The 19,500-nt window shown below is 41.5% G+C and overlaps 1 protein-coding gene across 3 annotated transcripts in view; it reads left to right on the forward strand.

The window, feature by feature from the left end:
• LOC120065440 (TOX high mobility group box family member 2-like) overlaps nt 1-19,500 on the forward strand; it is a 202,577-nt gene that overhangs the window by 26,495 nt on the left and 156,582 nt on the right. The window lies entirely within an intron of this gene.

Raw genomic sequence — 19,500 nt, forward strand, 5'->3', positions numbered from 1 at the left:
GCTATAGGCTAGTTGGTATGTAGTTGAGCTGTAGGTTAGTTGGTATGTAGTTGAGCTGTAGGTTAGTTGGTATGTAGTTGAACTGTAGGTTAGTTGGTATGTAGGTTAGTTGGTATGTAGTTGAGCTGTAGGTTAGTTGGTATGTAGTTGAGCTATAGGTTAGTTGGTATGTAGTTGAGCTATAGGTTAGTTGGTATGTAGTTGAGCTGTAGTTTAGTTGGTATGTAGTTGAGCTATAGGTTAGTTGGTATGTAGTTGAACTGTAGGTACGTTGGTATGTAGTTGAGCTGTAGGTTAGTTGGTATGTAGTTGAGCTGTAGGTTAGTTGGTATGTAGTTGAGCTGTAGGTTAGTTGGTATGTAGTTGAGCTGTAGGTTAGTTGGTATGTAGTTGAGCTGTAGGTTAGTTGGTATGTAGTTGAGCTGTAGGTTAGTTGGTATGTAGTTGAGCTGTAGGTTAGTTGGTATGTAGGTTAGTTGGTATGTAGTTGAGCTGTAGGTTAGTTGGTATGTAGTTGAGCTGTAGGTTAGTTGGTATGTAGTTGAGCTGTAGGTTAGTTGGTATGTAGGTTAGTTGGTATGTAGTTGAGCTATAGGTTAGTTGGTATGTAGTTGAGCTGTAGGTTAGTTGGTATGTAGTTGAGCTGTAGGTTAGTTGGTATGTAGTTGAGCTGTAGGTTAGTTGGTATGTAGTTGAGCTGTAGGTTAGTTGGTATGTAGTTGAGCTGTAGGTTAGTTGGTATGTAGTTGAGCTGTAGGTTAGTTGGTATGTAGTTGAGCTATAGGTTAGTTGGTATGTAGTTGAACTATAGGTTAGTTGGTATGTAGTTGAGCTATAGGTTAGTTGGTATGTAGTTGAGCTGTAGGTACGTTGGTATGTAGTTGAGCTTTAGGTTAGTTGGTATGTAGTTGAGCTTTTGTTCATTTGGAATGTCATTAAATGTATCTGGCCACGCTCCAACATGCTACAATTTTCCCCTCATTTAAAATGAGAATGTGTAAAGTACCCTGTTAAAATTGATTCTGGGCAGTTTAAAATGTATAATACAGTTGCATTGTACACTTTACATGCGTTTCAAGATGAGTTGTCCTCCGCAGCCTCCCCTTTAACATTTCAGAGGTATGCTGCTTTTGAAGCATGGGTTCCCTGTAATCTATTTTTTTCATTTGTTTTTGTATTATTGATGTGTGGTTGAGTTACTGTATAAACTGTACATTTGGTTTTGCAGCATTTATTTTTTGCCATACCATATTGGAAATCGTGAGAAAAAAAAGAGACTTTATTATGATGTATGTAGAGTCACATGTAAACCCTAGCTCTGGCAAGCCTGTGTACCTGTAGACTACATTGTGAAGCTAGAATAGAGCTAGAGCCTATAGTAGCTGTCTGTGCTAACATACTGCATTTACTGTAACTCCCACTGCTAGCAAAGTAGGCATTGCAGCATGCTAATAAACGTCACAAAGTGGACGCTTCTACCACGTAATTTCAACGTAGCGACAAACTGGATGACAAAAAAACAAACTGGGTCACTCATAATAACAGAGGCCTCTGACTAAAAGTATAGCCCTGGTTCAACAAGAACACTGCGGCCATATCTATAGGGTGTCTGGAACTCAACTTAACAAGAACACTTGCTTTGTCATTATGGGGTATTGTGTGTAGATTGATGGGGGGCGGGGGGGGGGGGGGGGGGGACAATTGAATCCCTTTTAGAATAAGACTGTAATGTAATAAAATGTGGAACAATTATTGTAGTCTGAATACTTTTGGAATGTACTGCACTGCACAGTATGTGCTCTTCGAAAGGCCAATGGCATCCTTTCTTCATTTGATGTGAGCTTAAAGAGAACAAAAACATTGTTTCAGAAGCTAGGATTCCATCCAATTGGCGACAGATTTTCATGCAAATATTCTAAAATCTGCATTAAAACAATATGCGCATTTTCCCAACAGAGATGTTTCCATCAAATGAACTTGTTGTGGATAAAAGGCTGTGTGTGATGACGTAGTGCACATAAAATAACTTTTGATATTAAAATACCACCTTGTCTAGCGTTTTTGGTTTTATGGACATTTTTACAAATTTGTTATTTCCATCAGATCTTTTGTGCCATTTTTTAAAAATCTGACATGTACTTTACGCTCAATAAAAGGTTGGATGGAAATCTGGTTAGAGATATGTTAAAATGTTTCCTGGTGGTTTTGTGGCTATTTTTATTCCAGAGTCTGTACAATTTCACTTCAAGGTTTTTCAATCATTTCGAGGCAATGACCAAAATAGCACCTGCAATTCAAGGCACTTTGTGGTGTGAAAATGACCTCATAATGGCATTAAAAGGAGCCGAGAGTCCCCTGTAGATTAATATTCACAAACATGTTAAATACAGAGTGTTTTTGCAGAAGGGACACATTAAAATCACCTCGGAAATGTACACTTCTGCAAATGGATCAAGTCGAGCCGTTCTTTCCGAATCACCTGACATGCTGCAATAATAGCTTTTCCTTGTACATGTCCTGTCAAGTCAACTTCTACTCCTCCAGTGCTATTTTAGTGTTGGTCACTGAGATGTCAGCAGAGAAAATACAACTCCTCTATGTTGCTGAGAAATGACATCCTCAGAGAGTACATGAGAATATACGTCAGGCAGAGTAAATCCATGGTTAGGATATTAGTTATTTGCAAAACACATATTGAACTGAACCCACGCATGAGGCTAAATGAGAGTTGATGGTAATAGAACATAGTTAGTTGATTCTCCTTTTTCACTCATTTTCAGAATATTTTTTTAATCAATGGTGCATCGGCAGTTTCCCACAATTCCAATTAACACAGGGCTTGTTTGCTTATCTTTTGGAGCTGTTGACTAAAATGCTTCTGTTTTATTGTTAATTAGAAGAAAAAGTGGCTTCGGCGTTGCAGTTAACATACAGCGTCTTTCTCTGTGTTAGTGAGATTCACAGGCAAGAGTAATCTAACATCCATATGGCAAAGCCTGCAATGTGAAGGAAAAGGCTGTGCATCAGTGGAACTACTGTTTCTCTTCTCCCTCAATGGGGCTGTGCTGATAGGGCGAATGGAAAGCTTCCATGCCAACAAGCCCTTGGGGAATAGAGTGAGTGCCATGACGCTTTCATGTCGTTGCCTTCTATGCTAAAGACAACTTCACATCTCAATAAGCGATTTTTGGTATCTGCCTCTCCAAAAATGCTCACGCAAAGACTGAATGTGTAGGGTGTAGGGTTGCAATAATGTTAGACATTTTACATTGACATTTTAGTCATTTAGCAGACGCTATTATCCAAAGCGACTTACAGTTAGTGCATTCATCTTATGATAGCTACACTCTTAGAAAAAAGGGTTCCAAAAGGGTTCTTCGGTGCTCCACATAGAAGAACCCTTTTTGGTTCCAAGTTAAACTTTTTGGGGGTTCCATGTAGAACTCTTAGTGGAAAGGGTTCTACATGGAACTCAAAAGGGTTTTACCTGGAACCAAAAAAGGGTTCTTTAAAGGGTTATCCTATGGGGACAGCCAAATAACCCTTTTCGGATCTAGATAGTGCCTTTTTTTTTAAAGAGAGGTGTGTGTCTGTGGGGGGGGGGCTGTCCTAACTTCAGGGGGAAGCTGGTTCCACCATTGGGATGCCAGGACAGAGAGGAGTTTGGACTGGGCTGAGCTGAGCGGGAGCTGGGGTGGGAGGTCTACGAGACCAGAGGTGGCAGAACGTTGGGGTGTAGGATTTGAGCAGAGCCTGAAGGTAGGGAGGGGCAGTTCCTCTTGCTGTTCCGTAGGCAAGTACCATGATCCTGTAGTGGATGCGAGCTTAGACTGGAAGCCTGTGGAGTGTGCGGAGGAGCGGGGTGACATGGGAGAATTTGGGAAAGTTGAACACCAGGCGGGCTGCAGCGTTCTGGATAAGTCACTTTGATGTTTGCAGAGAACGACCGGGTGTTGTCCAGGGTCACGTCAAGGTTCTTTGCACTCTGGGAGGGGGACACCGTGGAGTTGTCAACCGTTATGGAGAGGTCTTGGAGCAGGCAGGCCTTCCTTGGGAGGAAGAGCAGCTCCATCTGGTTGAGGTTGAGATTGAGGTGGTGGGCCAACATCCAATCCGAGATATCTGCCAGGTTGGCAATTTGAACATGGGCCCTGTAACATACATTAAAGTAGAGGTTTGAATAGCTCCAACAGAAAAGCCCACAAGCCCCAAGCAGCAATATACAATAGTAGTTATTGCTTTCATATTTTAGAGGAAGGCATTGAAGAAGAGATGTGATAATTCACTGATTGAGGCAATGAGGTTGATATCTATCAGGGTTTCAAAGAGTAAATCATTCTATATGTGTGTTCATTATATAACACTGTTTTTAACTTAAATATAGCGATATCTTATCAATAAAAGCTTTGCATGTTGTATGTAGCCATGCCATCTACTCGACTACAATGCATAGTAGAATATAATATTCCACCAGTAGCTATCCCCATAGTGGAACACCTTAGCCATTCAAAATCAACAGAGACAAACATATCTTCTCATAAAACACTCAGCGTCGTGTAGCAAGTACAATTAGGCACATGAACCACGGCATTGTTGGGTTTACTTAGCAAAATGACTCACTTTCCCTTGAAAAGCATGTCTCTGGGCTTCTCTTGGTGGTGGGGAAGTTGAAAGGAAAGGGAGGGCTCCTTTAAAGTGCATTTTAAACGTGGCTCCCGTGTGAAGCCTGAGAGAGAGAGAGAGATCTATCTAGAACTCCTCTCAGAACACAGTGCATTTAGGGGGATGAAATGTACAGAGGTTTCTCCTTTTGAACACGTGGTAATGACTGCTGGCGTACAGGGGCTGAGAGGTCACTTCCCACTGCAGAGTAGTGTAGCCTACGCTAGCCAACAGTGGTACTACTGAATCTGTACTGAGTGTCTTAGACGCTAGCCAACAGTAGTAGTGCTGAATCTGTACTGAGTGTCTTAGACACTAGCCAACAGTGGTACTACTGAATCTGTACTGAGTGTCTTAGACACTAGCCAACAGTGGTACTACTGAATCTGTACTGAGTGTCTTAGACACTAGCCAACAGTGGTACTACTGAATCTGTACTGAGTGTCTTAGACACTAGCCAACAGTGGTACTACTGAATCTGTACTGAGTGTCTTAGACACTAGCCAACAGTGGTACTACTGAATCTGTACTGAGTGTCTTAGACACTAGCCAACAGTGGTACTACTGAATCTGTACTGAGTGTCTTAGACACTAGCCAACAGTGGTACTACTGAATCTGTACTGAGTGTCTTAGACACTAGCCAACAGTGGTACTACTGAATCTGTACTGAGTGTCTTAGACACTAGCCAACAGTGGTACTACTGAATCTGTACTGAGTGTCTTAGACACTAGCCAACAGTGGTACTACTGAATCTGTACTGAGTGTCTTAGACACTAGCCAACAGTGGTACTACTGAATCTGTACTGAGTGTCTTAGACACTAGCCAACAGTGGTACTACTGAATCTGTACTGAGTGTCTTAGACACTAGCCAACAGTGGTACTACTGAATCTGTACTGAGTGTCTTAGACACTAGCCAACAGTGGTACTACTGAATCTGTACTGAGTGTCTTAGACACTAGCCAACAGTGGTACTACTGAATCTGTACTGAGTGTCTTAGACACTAGCCAACAGTGGTACTACTGAATCTGTACTGAGTGTCTTAGACACTAGCCAACAGTGGTACTACTGAATCTGTACTGAGTGTCTTAGACACTAGCCAACAGTGGTACTACTGAATCTGTACTGAGTGTCTTAGACACTAGCCAACAGTGGTACTACTGAATCTGTACTGAGTGTCTTAGACACTAGCCAACAGTGGTACTACTGAATCTGTACTGAGTGTCTTAGACACTAGCCAACAGTGGTACTACTGAATCTGTACTGAGTGTCTTAGACACTAGCCAACAGTGGTACTACTGAATCTGTACTGAGTGTCTTAGACACTAGCCAACAGTGGTACTACTGAATCTGTACTGAGTGTCTTAGACACTAGCCAACAGTGGTACTACTGAATCTGTACTGAGTGTCTTAGACACTAGCCAACAGTGGTACTACTGAATCTGTACTGAGTGTCTTAGAGAAGCTCTACAGTATCTGCTAACCCCTGGCCTGGTGATGTTACAGCTTGTTTAATCTTATACATCTAGCCAGGGTTATATCCAGTTATCCAGAAGACATGCACACACACACACACACACACACACACACACACACACACACACACACACACATACACACACACACACACACACACACACACACACACACACACACACACACACACACACACAAACACACACACACACACTTACTCATTTACTCATTCAAACACTTGAGTGTGCTCCCTAATATATTCACACACACATTTTTTCTCTCTCTTTTTAGTGTGACTGTACTTCTGCAGCTACATCTGTTTGAGAAAAGACTCCCCAGGACCAGAATGTACAGTACATAAGATGATAAAAAGTTTGCTTGCTCAGCCTTTGTTTTCTTGGTTGACAGAGAGGTTGTGTCATCATGAATAGAGAGAAGTCAGAGCAGGTGGGCACTGTACCCTCTCATCCTGTTATGGAACGTCTCACATCAGAAAGAGTTCAAGTAGGGAGACCTTTCTGTCATCTTGATTTGACCCTCAGAGGATGCTCCATATAACCGCGCCTTCCATAACTAGTCTCCTCAGTACTCTATAGAGCATGGGGATTTAGCATAGCATGCTACCAGTGGTGTAAAGTACTAAAGTAAAAATATTTTAAAGTACTACTTAAGTCGTTTTTGGGGGTATCTGTAATTTACTTTACTATTTACATTTTTGACAACTTTTACTTTTATTTCACTACATTCCTAAAGAAAATCATGTACTTTTTACTCCATACATTTTCCCTGACACCCAAAAGTACTTGTTACATTTTAAATTGTATTTGTATTTATTATGGATCCCCATTAACTGCTGCCAAGGCAGCAGCTACTCTTGCTGGGGTCCAGCAGAATTAAGTCAGTTTATTCCATTTTAAAAACATTACAATACATTCACAGATTTCACAAAAATACAGTATATGGTAGTGGTGGAGTAGGGGCCTGAGGGCACGCTAAGCAAGACTGTGAAGCTCACAAACATTGGCATAGACACATGCATACACACACACGATAACATACGCACTACACACGTACACATAGATTTTGTATTGTAGATATATGGTAGTGGTGGAGTAGGGGCCTGAGGGCACACAGTGAGCTTCACACTCTTGCTTAGTGTGCCCTCAGGCCCCTACTCCACCACTACCATATATCTACAATACAAAATTCATGTGTACGTGTGTATAGTGCATATGTTATCGTGTGTGTATGCATGTGTCTGTGCCTATGTTTGTGAGCTTCACAGTCTTGCTTAGCAGGACAGAAAATGGTCCAATTCACACACTTATCAAGAGAACATCCCTGGTCATCCCTAATGACTCTGATCTGGCAGATGATGTGTGTAGGAGTGTGCCCCTGGCTATCCGTAAAAAAAAAGATCAAAAAGAAAAGGATTGTGCCGTCTGGTTATCTTAATATAAGGAATTGTTATTATTCGTACTTTTACTTTTGATACTTAAATATATATTTTTGTAATTACATTTAATTTTGATACTTAAGTATATTTAAAACCAAATACTTTTAGACTTTTACTCAAGTGGTATTTTACTGGGTGACTTTTACTTTTACTTGAGTCATTTTCTATTAAGGTATCTTTACTTTTACTCCAGTATGACTATTGGGGCGGCAGGTAGCCTAGTGGTTAGAGCGTTGGACTTCAAATCAAATCAAAGTTTATTTGTCACGTGCGCCGAATACAACAGGTATTACAGTGAAATGCTTACTTACAGGCTCTAACCAATAGTACAAAAAAGGTATTAGGTGAACAATAGGTAAGTAAATAAATATAACAACAGTAAAAAGAAAGTGAAAAATAACAGTAGCGAGGCTATAACAGTAGCGAGGCTACATACAGGCACCGGTTAGTCGGGCTGATTGAGGTAGTATATACATGTAGATATGGTTAAAGTGACTATGCAGTAGCGTAAAAGAGGGGTTGGTGGGTGGTGGGTGGCGGGACACAATGCAGATAGCCCGGTTAGCCAATGTGCGGGGGCACTGGTTGGTCGCGCCAATTGAGGTAGTATGTACATGAATGTATAGTTAAAGTGACTATGCATATATGATAAACAGAGAGTAGCAGCAGCATAAAAGAGGGGTTGGGGAGGGGCAAATAGTCCGGGTAGCTATTTGATTACCTGTTCAGGAATCTTATGGCTTGGGGGTAAAAACTGTTGAGAAGCCTTTTTGTCCTAGACTTGGCACTGCGGTACCAAAATGTTGCTGGATTGAATCCCCGAGCTGCCAAGGTAAAAATCTGTCGTTCTGCCCCTGAACAAGGCAGTTAACCCACTGTTCCTAGGCCATCATTGAAAATAAGAATTTGTTCTTAACTGACTTGCCTAGTTAAATAAAGGTACATTTTTATTCGATTTTTATGACTATTGGGTACTTTTTCTACCACTGCATGCTACAGTATCGCTAGGCTACACAGTATAGCCTAGCCTTCCATGACTAGTCTTCTCAGTACTCTATAGAGCATGGGGATTTAGCATAGCATGCTACAGTATCATTAGGCTACACAGTATAGCATAGCGTTCCATGACTGGTCTCCTCAGTACTCTATAGAGCATGGGGATTTAGCATAGCATGCTATAGTATTGCTAGGCTACACAGTGTACCATAGCCTTCCATGACTAGTCTACTCAGTACTTTTATAGAGCATGGGGATTTAGCATAGCATGCTACAGTATCGCTAGGCTACACAGTATAGCATAGCGTTCCATGACTGGTCTCCTCAGTACTCTATAGAGTATGGGGATTTAGTGTAGCACGCTACAATATCGCTAGGCTACACAGTATAGCCTAGCCTTCCATGACTAGTCTACTCAGTACTTGTATAGAGCATGAGGATTTAGCGTAGCATGCTACCGTATCGCTAAGCTACACACTCACAAATACCAGAGCACAAAGGAGACAACACAGTAAACAGACTTCACGCATAAGGTGAAGGCTGAGCTAATTGAGGATTATTACTTAATACCAGTGGGTGGTGGCTTTCTCTGAGAGGAAGAAACCCTCCTCAGCTTCTCTCTCTCTTCTTTTTCTCTCCTCTTTCTCTCTCCCGTGCTCTCTCTTTTCTCTAAACCTTTCTCTTCTCTATCTCTTTAGCTCTCTTTCTCTAAACCGTTCTCTTCTCTCTCTCTATTCATCCTCTCTCTCGATCTGTCTCTTTCTCACTCTTTCTCTCTCTCTCTTGCTCTGTCTCTCTGTCTGATTTTCATCAGGCGATATTGCAATTGCAGAACTAAGTGGCTGTGACAACATTTGCAGACGCTCCAGCTGCCACAGCTTTATTGAGTTATTAAAGTAATCTACTGTGATTAAAAAATCTAATTTTTCCTAAATCATTTGCGAGTTTACATCTTATTTTTATTAGCGGATTTAATTCCTGAAAATGAAACAAGGACTGATGATTCAATCTTCTCTGGCAATTGCCTTTCCTTAACAAATACGAATTACCCCAGGATGCTGGAATTACTGTACGGTTTAGCAGAAATGAAAATGACAGTTCGCAAAGGTGTTTTGTTTTAATTTATTTATTTGAGCTTTTGCAGTAAAAGTGTATCTGTATTTCTGCCGTTTGGTCTATAGTAGGTTGGTTAGTGGTTCTATCATTGCTGCAATACAGCCTTAGGTAATAATCTAGAAGGGGGACTGTAACATGAGTGGGAAATTATTCAGCCTTTCAAATTATTATATTACTAGTTGAGCAACAAATAGATGTGTACTTTTAGTTTCATCTTTTGCAGAAACATGAAGGTCCAAAACGGAAAATAATCGTTTTTCTTCCAACTGTTAGTGAAAATTGTGTCTTCATCTCTTTTGAATATTTTCCTTTTCCCCAGGGAAAACATTGTGTGTATCCTTGGCAAATTTTCGCAAATAAGAATGCACTCATTTACATAAAGCACAAGGCTCTTATTTCATTGGACAGGTTTGAGCTCTATATACTATAAAACATGTGACACTGAAATTGCAGCATTTGGTTTGTGCATTTAGATTGTTGTTTTAGCTGATTTCCAAAAGGCATTTCCCCCCCCCCCCCTGGCACATAATATAAAACTGCACCCTTTCATTGGCCACTTCTGCTTCGATCTTCATGAAAACCCCATAATGTACGCAAAAGGCATAACAAATAAATAAAATAAATGAACACAAAAAAACATTCAACACAAAGCCACACAACTTATCACCAGTGGTGTGAAGTACTTAAGTAAAAAATACTTTAAAATTCTACTTAAGAAGTTTTTGGGGGTATCTGTACTTCACTATTTATATTTTTTACTACTTTTACTTTTACTTCACTACATTCCATAAGAAAATATTGTACGTACACTTTCCTTGACACCCAAAAGTACTCCTTACATTTTGAATGCTTAGCAGGACAGGACAATAGTCAAATTCACACATTTATCAAGCGAACATCCCCGTCATCATACTGCCTCTGATCTGGCGGACTCACTAAACACACAAGACTTGTTTAAAAATGATGTCTGAGTGTTTGGAGTGCCCCTGCTTTCTGTCAATTAAAAAACAAGAAAATAGTGCCATCTGGTTTGCTTAATAGAAGGAATTTGAAATTATTTACACTTTTACTGTTGATACTTAAGTATATTTTAAACCAAAGTGGTATTTTACTGGGTGACTTTTACTTTTACTTGAGTCATTTTCTATTAAGGTATCTTTACTTTTACTCAAGTATGACAGTTGGGTACTTTTTCCACCACTGCTTATCACTCAATCTCCTTTAAACATTTCTGCTGTGCAATCCTCTCAGGGTACCACAGTACTAGAACCACCACAGCCCTGACATCTCAGCAGCAAATTAAAAGACAGCTTTAGAGAGAGAGAGAGAGAGAGAGAAATCCTTGGCTCCCTTCCAAAAAAAACAACCTCCATTACATTTTTCCCCAAACAACTAGGATCAGCTCTTTCTCTGTTGTTCGGCATAGGTTAAGGTTAGGGTTAGGGTACGGTTAGGGTTAAGGTTACGGTTAAGGTTAGGGCTAGGGTTAGGGTTAGGGTACGGTTAAGGTTAAGGTTAGGACTAGGGTTAGGGTACGGTTAGGGTTAAGGTTAGGACTAGGGTTGGGGTATGGTTAGGTTTAGGGTGCGGTTAGGGTTAGGATACGGTTAGGGTTAGGGTTAGGGTACGGTTAGGGTTAGGGTTAGGGTACGGTTAGGGTTAGGGTACGGTTAGGGTTAGGGTACGGTTAGGGTACGGTTAGGGTTAGGGTTAGGGTACGGTTAGAGTTAGAGTTAGGGTACGGTTAGGGTTAGGGTACGGTTAGGGTTGGGGTACGGTTAGGGTTAGGGTATGGTTAGGTTTAGGGTGCGGTTAGGGTTAGGGTACGGTTAGGGTTAGGGTTAGGGTACGGTTAGGGTTAGGGTTAGGGTACGGTTAGGGTTAGGGTACGGTTAGGGTACGGTTAGGGTTAGGGTACGGTTAGGGTACGGTTAGGGTTAGGGTACGGTTAGGGTACGGTTAGGGTTAGGGTACGGTTAGTGTACGGTTAGGGTTAGGGTACGGTTAGGGTACGGTTAGGGTTAGGGTACGGTTAGGGTACGGTTAGAGTTAGAGTTAGGGTACGGTTAGGGTTAGGGTACGGTTAGGGTTGGGGTACGGTTAGGGTTAGGGTTAGGGTACGGTTAGGGTTAGGGTACGGTTAGGGTTAGGGTACGGTTAGGGTTAGGGTACGGTTAGGGTTAGGGTACGGTTAGGGTTAGGGTTAGGGTACGGTTAGGGTTAGGGTACGGTTAGGGTTGGGGTTAGGGTTAGGGTACGGTTAGGGTTAGGGTTAGGGTACGGTTAGGGTTAGGGTTAGGGTACGGTTAGGGTTAGGGTACGGTTAGGGTACGGTTAGGGTTAGGGTTAGGGTACGGTTAGAGTTAGAGTTAGGGTACGGTTAGGGTTAGGGTACGGTTAGGGTTAGGGTACGGTTAGGGTTAGGGTACGGTTAGGGTTAGGGTTAGGGTACGGTTAGGGTTAGGGTACGGTTAGGGTTAGGGTACGGTTAGGGTTAGGGTTAGGGTACGGTTAGGGTTAGGGTTAGGGTACGGTTAGGGTTAGGGTACGGTTAGGGTTAGGGTACGGTTAGGGTTAGGGTACGGTTAGGGTTAGGGTACGGTTAGGGTTAGGGTTAGGGTACGGTTAGGGTTAGGGTACGGTTAGGGTTAGGGTACGGTTAGGGTTAGGGTACGGTTAGGGTTAGGGTTAGGTTAGGGTTAGGGTTAGGTTAGGGTTAGGGTACGGTTAGGGTTAGGGTTAGGGTACGGTTAGGGTTAGGGTACGGTTAGGGTTAGGGTTAGGGTTAGGGTACGGTTAGGGTTAGGGTTAGGGTACGGTTAGGGTTAGGGTTAGGGTTAGGGTATGGTTATGGTTAGGGCTAGGGTTAGGGTTAGGGTTAGGGTTATGGTTAGGGTACGGTTAGGGTTAGGGTACAGTTAGGGTTAGGGTTAGGGTACGGTTAGGGTTAAGGTTAAGGTTATGGTTAGGGTACGGTTAGGGTACGGTTAGGGTTAGGGTTAAGGTTAGGGTTAGGGTACGGTTAGGGTTAGGGTACGGTTAGGGTTATGGTTATGGTACGGTTAAGGTTAGGGTTAGGGTAAGGCTTAGGGTTAGGGTACAGTTAGGTTCTCTGTGGGTCTGAATAGGTTAGGGTTAGGCTTAAGGTTAGGGTACGGTTAGGTTCTCTGTGGGTCGGCATAGGTAAGAATGTGTCTGGGTCTCTCTGTCAGATGTATTTTTCTTTCTATGGAATCGATTCAGTCTTACTCTAGTGCCCCAGGCCCTCCAGATGTCCTAGACATAACAGAGCCTTGTCAGCTCAGTGCCTGTGCCCTTAATGGGTCACTCAGTACAATATCACGCTGCCCAGACAATGACCACACTGTTCGCCACATATTAAAACACACCAGCTGGTTCTCTCTCAAAGTCATGGCCAAATAAATACAAGCTACACACACACACACACATGCATACTCGCTCAGACACACACACACACACATACACATGCATTCTCGCTCAGACACACACACACACACACACACACACACACACACACACACACACACACACACACACACACACACACACACACACATACTGTACTGTACATGCATCAAGTCAATCATGCATATCTGTGTGCAGCCCTTTATGCATGTATGTGCCTCACTCACTGACACACACACTCCAACATACCTTTTATATATATTTCACTTTTTATAAAAATCTGAATTGTTTATTTGAAATGGGAGAGTCATTTTCACAAGGTCCTTTTGACATACATATATTTTTCATTAAATTGCTCTGGTTTTGCCAACGCCAACTTTTATATAGAGGATACAACGGTGGAGATATGTTTATTTGTCCAAAAGTATTGAATTGTCTTTTTCTCCAAGACATAAATTGAGGTATCTACTATAAGATGTATAACCACTGACACACAGGAGCAGAAATGCATTTTTCATCAATCTGAAATGTTCTTCTTTAAGGACATTATGTGTCACAGTATAGCTTGGTTTATAACACACACACACACACACACACACACTCACACACACTCACACACACACACACACACACACACACACACCTACTCAAATATGCATAATTACCAACAAGGTCATTTCACCATCTCAGCAGCATCACTGTATGTCCATCAAACTGACCAGAGTACTGTTTATGCTCATCCACCACAGGAGAGTTAGGGAAACAAACTTTTATCTAACCCATCAATTTTAGTGTTTTGTATTAGAAATAACCTTCATAGTTAGACAATGGACAATTTTATCAGTGCACACATCCTCTAAGTCAGGGATCATGAACTAGATTCAGCCGCAGGCCGATTTTGTCTTGAGCGGATGGTCGGGGGGGGCTGGAACATGATTACAAATCACTGATTGTAAATTGACTCAAGAAGCTCAAATAGATATTGTATTTGACAAAAAAAAAAATCATTTCAAACCTTGATTACATTGGTACACGATCACATATGTCTCTCTATATTTAGTGGAAAAACTTGGGAATAGTTTCTTAAATTAAAATACTTTGAGCTGATTTCCTAGTGATTTTACAGTGTTTTATGTCCGAAACCAAAAACACTCTGGGGGGAGGGGGGCAAATAAAATCAGATGTGCCGGCAGTTGACAATCCCTGCTCTAAGTCCACAAGCATTCAAGCCTTTTCTGTAATGCATCGTAACGCCATTAGTGTTATGAATCAGTATTGATCAGATTTAAAACCATGTACATGGATTGAGGTAGACCTCAACTTGACCATATCGTTGATATAATTTCTCCTTTTTGCTTTGAATAAGGCACTTTTCATTTCTAAGGCCAAAGATTTCTCAAGGCCTTAGAAATGTCTTGAACGTCTCCTTTCTGTCATTCTGTCATTATGAAACGCAATTCAACCAGACAAAGACAAACTGAAACAGATTCTTTTTGACAGCGTTTGAACTTCAAAACGTATCTGCACTGGGAAAGGTCTCAAATTAACACCCAGAGAAACCAGACGCTAAGGGTAAAGAGACCTGCAGTGACACATTTAAATATGAACAGTTTGGTAAAAAAAAAAAAAATATGATCTGTGAAAGGGGGAGCCATTTGAACGTAACGCCAAAGAGAAATGTCAAAGTGAGAATGGCAGGAAATGTGCGAGTGACAAGGAAAAAGCTGCCCTTGGTATTCTAGAGCTCCAAGCGAGGTAAAAATAGGGCATTGGGCAAGAAGGCAGGAAACTAGCGGACAGTGGCCTATAGTAGTAATGTCTTCTGAGGACCGGAGATAAGCGACTTAACTCCCTCTTGTCTGAAACGTTTCACTGTTAACATCTCTACATGACCAGATATCTCACATGTAGGGATCCAGTAAGAAGACATGGGAAACGGCATCAATGATTTGCATGTTGAATGTATAGGTAGCCAGCAGGTTGTGTCTTGTTGCAGAGCAGTTGTATGAAAGGTTATAGTTTCATTCAGTTAGGTCAGGATTTGTGATGTAAACCACCTCATATGTAGTGGAATATTCATATAGAAATGTACGGTGTAGAACAATCATGCCTATCTGACATGTAGGAATCAGGTATGGGGTTGTACTCTATGTATGGACTGCTGATCTAGGATCAGGTTGTCCATGTATTCATGTTCATTGTGGTCTAAAAGGCAAACCTGATCCTAAATCAAAACTTTTACTCTAAGACACTTGATATATACGGTCCCAGCTCTTATCATAATATTTATGTTCGCTACGTTCCACAACATTGTTCTACTGAACATGGCCCTGGTGTATGGATACTGTATATACTGTATACTGTCTGGAGAGCAACTTCTCTCTTGACATTGAGGTAATGAGTGAGGATGGAAAGCACCGCAGTAGAGGGGTGATGGGCAGTGTGGTTCTCCAGGTTGAAATAATGGAAGTCAGGCAATAAACACAGGGCTTATCAGAGCTGGCGCAGAGCTTTCAATCCGATAGGGGCCATATTACAGAGGTCGTGACAAAAATGTGACCCCTTTCCAAATTACTTTGTCCACTCGGTTACTGAAAAAAATGGACGTGATAGGAATGATGCTGGAGCTATCTGAAAATGTTTTGTCGCCCCGACATTAGCTTCTCTATCACATCCATTAAGTATCCCTTTACCGACTTAACCATAAACAACTTTCTCCAATTGTAAGATATTGACATAGGTCTGATGTTACAGTATTATTACGTGATTTTTTTTTAAAAGTGCAATTGAATTGGAGCATGTTTTGTGGTCTAACAGAAAATACAAAACAACACTGATATCAAACACACTAGAAAACAGCAAGTAAATTCAACATAGTCCCTTGTAACAGGTTGCAGTTTTTGGGCTGGTTTCCCAGATCCAGATTCAGCCTAATTCTGGACTAAAAAGTACTTTCAATGAAGACTCTCCATTGATCATGCTCTTAAATCAAGGACTCGGCTTAATCTGGATTCCGGAAACCGGCGCTACAAATCCAACCTGCTCCTCCTAGTCATCCCAATCACAGGATGTGACCTCACACTTTTACCCACAATCGGCATTGGTGAGCAAAAAAAAACTCCATACCAGCGGTGGCCAACCTTGCTCCACTGATCCTGTGAGCAGACTTCTATTCTCGCCCAGCAATAGTACACTTGATTATCAGCTCATAAGTTGAATCAGGTGTGTTATTGCTGGGTTGAAACAGAACCCTGCACAGTCAACAGGCCTACAGCATGGTTGGCCTGCTGCAATTCTATTAGGTTTATACATTGTGTGTGATGTTTAATTGTATTTTTGTATACAACATTTGCTAACATAGGTAGGCCTACACATATAACCCATGGCATATAAGATATACCCTTAGTCTCTTGGGACGTTCAATGGGACCTCTCTCTTCATCTGCCAACAGGCTTTCACAGCTTTCCATATCTGAGGACAGAAAATACTCAAATTAGACAGTACTAGATGTTATTTTGCTAATATCCCTCTGTCCTCAAAGTTCCAGTAGCTATTCTAGGGAGCTGTTTGTGCAGATCTAGCGCCCATGCACTATCGGCTGCCTAGGCTATCCAGTAGCCTACACTCTCTCTTTACTGACAGCAGGAAATTTCACCCTCTTCCATCGCTGTTATCTACTCATTTCGAAACAATATTTTTTAATTTACAATGATTACATCAATACAGCAATATAACAGGAAGTTAGCAAGCTAGCTGATTACATTTAATTCACTTAGCTAAACAGGGTGTAAAGTTAGCTAGCTCAGTTGAGTTAGCCTACAAAGTGGCCTACTGTAGCCAGCTAGCAAGCTCATAATACATTGTTGTTTAACATTTAAAACATCTATTTACTAACTTGAATATGTTCTCTCATTGCCTTGATTTTTTGGGTCCTTACAAAAACAAAATAATGGACAATCTAGCAAAGCGCAGCTAGTGTATATGTACTGACTGATGTGGAACTGATAGCTGCACACACACTACATGTTCATGTTTTTAAATGTATGTATATTTTTTTGGTCTGTAATGTCTTTTTAATTATGTGTTGGACCCCAGTAAGATTAGCTGTTGCCATTGGCGTCAGCTAATGGGGATCCTAATAAATCAAATCAAATCAAAAGCCACGTGGACAAATGGAGACAAGGAAAAAAGTGTGTTTGTCACCAGAGAGGTTTAGAACGTGTTGTGACATTTGACTTTACCAGCGTAATCCACTTTCAATTTGAATAAATATAAATCGCAAACTGTCGGCCACACTTGAAAACTAGAACAACTACCCAGACGGAACACAGTGAAACACATAACACACAGCACCCCTTCTACAGGGGTGTGGGGGGAGGGTTCTTCAAATGTAACATCCAATCAAAATCCGCACCCAGCGGACTATTCAAAACATTTTTGCAATACAAAATTCTCAAGAACTCTAAGGGAGGCATGACTACGATGTGATTGTTGATATATCGTAGACAATAGACCAGCTCTGTCATTGGTGAAGTTTTGCTGCTGCGTCGCCCTTACTGTCACTGTACAGATGTAGGATCTTAATTTGATCACTCCTTTGTTGCTGAGACTTTTCCTGCATAGCAGGTAATGCAAGCTTGTAATTTGTTAGAGGTTTAAAAAAGCTTCTAAAGTTTGTAATTTCCACTTTAAAATGTCAGAATTGATTTGCCCTAATGAAAAATGTATCAACCCCTACAATAAAGGTTCATTCATTATTATCCACAGAATAATTCAAATGTCCTGTTGCTACAGTATTATTTTCCTGCTGTAGCAAACTGGATCAAATTAAGATCCTACATCTGTATTCTCAAGTGAAGGAGATAAATGAAAAGATGGTAGGAGGGTTTTCCAGGCTGTGCCCGGTCTAATCTTGCCTGTGGTATGCCATTACGGGGCTAATAACAGCTGTCCACAGGCTGCCGAGGACACAGGCAGGCCCTGCTAACAGGCCCTGACAGGTCTCATTAGAGTGCTGGGACTGCGCAGCCAAACTCTTATTTACTCCCTTACTTCAGGCGGAGAAGACTTGTGGTGTTGTTCCCTTTCCCTCCAATGTCGCCAATTTATTTATTTTAGATTTTTGTGTTCTCTCTTTTTCTTATTTGTTCCCCCTCTCTCAAGGGTTCTCTCCTCCCTGTCTCTGTTTCAATGTCTATTTTTCATATTCTTGTTCTCTCTCAATTTCTTATATTCTTTCTCTATTCATTTTCCCCCTCCTTTTTTATTATTTCCATCTCCCTTTTTATCTCTCCCTCTCTCATTTCTCTCCTCTCTGCCCTGAATTTGGAATCTGGTGGCATGGAACTGGTTCACCACCGACCTCTGTGCCCTTATTCACACACAGGAGTATAGTTGTTTACCTCGTCAAGAGACATGGGAGGGATGGGTGCATATACACTGACAGTACCCAACATTTTGAACACCTTCCTAATAATGAGTTGCAATCCCCCCTTTTGCTCTCAAAACAGCCTCAATTTGTCGGGGCATGGACTCTACAAGGTGTCGAAAGCGTTCCATGCTGGCCCATATTGACTCCAATGCTTCCCACAGTTGTGAAACATTGGCTGGTGGACCATTCTTGAAACACACAGGAAACTGTTGAGCGTGAAAAACCCAGCATCGTTGCAGTTCTCGACACACTCAAACCGGTGCGCCTGGCACCTACTACCATACCCAGTTCAAAGGCACTTAAAGTAAATATTTTGTCTTGCACATTCACCCTCTGAATGGCACACATACACAATCCATGTCTCAATTATCCCAAGCCTTAAAAATCCTTCTTTAAGCTGTCTCCTCCACTTAATCTACACTGATTGAAGTGGATTTAACAGGTGACGTCAATAAGGTATCATAGATTTCACCTGGATTCATCTGGTCAGTCTATGTCTGGAAAGAGCAGGTGTTTTTAATGTTTTGTACAGTCAGGGTATGTTCATACACAAACAGATATTTCTCCTTCCAAATCTGAAATATAGTTAATGTGGGTGGGTTAATAGGTTTAGTCAAATCTGTTGCTCATGTTTGCTTGGTGTAACATCCTTGTCTACATCCTTAAGGGTATAGTAGTAAAAGACGGAAGACGTTTGTTGATAAATATTGACATGAAGAAGAAAGGGCCCTTGTTCTCACGGACTGATATCAATGCCATGAACGCAATTATTGAAATATACCTCTGTGCACTTTACGAAATGCATATTTATGCGGCTATATTCTCAATGCAACACACTACTGTATAGTGTACGTTCAGCCATGCCAACGAAGTTAGCGGCAGCCCAGAACGTAAACTAACATAGGGAAGGAACCCTATCTTCTCAGTAGTTAAAG

Source organism: Salvelinus namaycush, chromosome 20 (genome assembly GCF_016432855.1).
Source record: "Salvelinus namaycush isolate Seneca chromosome 20, SaNama_1.0, whole genome shotgun sequence".
In the NCBI taxonomy this organism is placed as follows: Eukaryota; Metazoa; Chordata; class Actinopteri; order Salmoniformes; family Salmonidae; genus Salvelinus; species Salvelinus namaycush.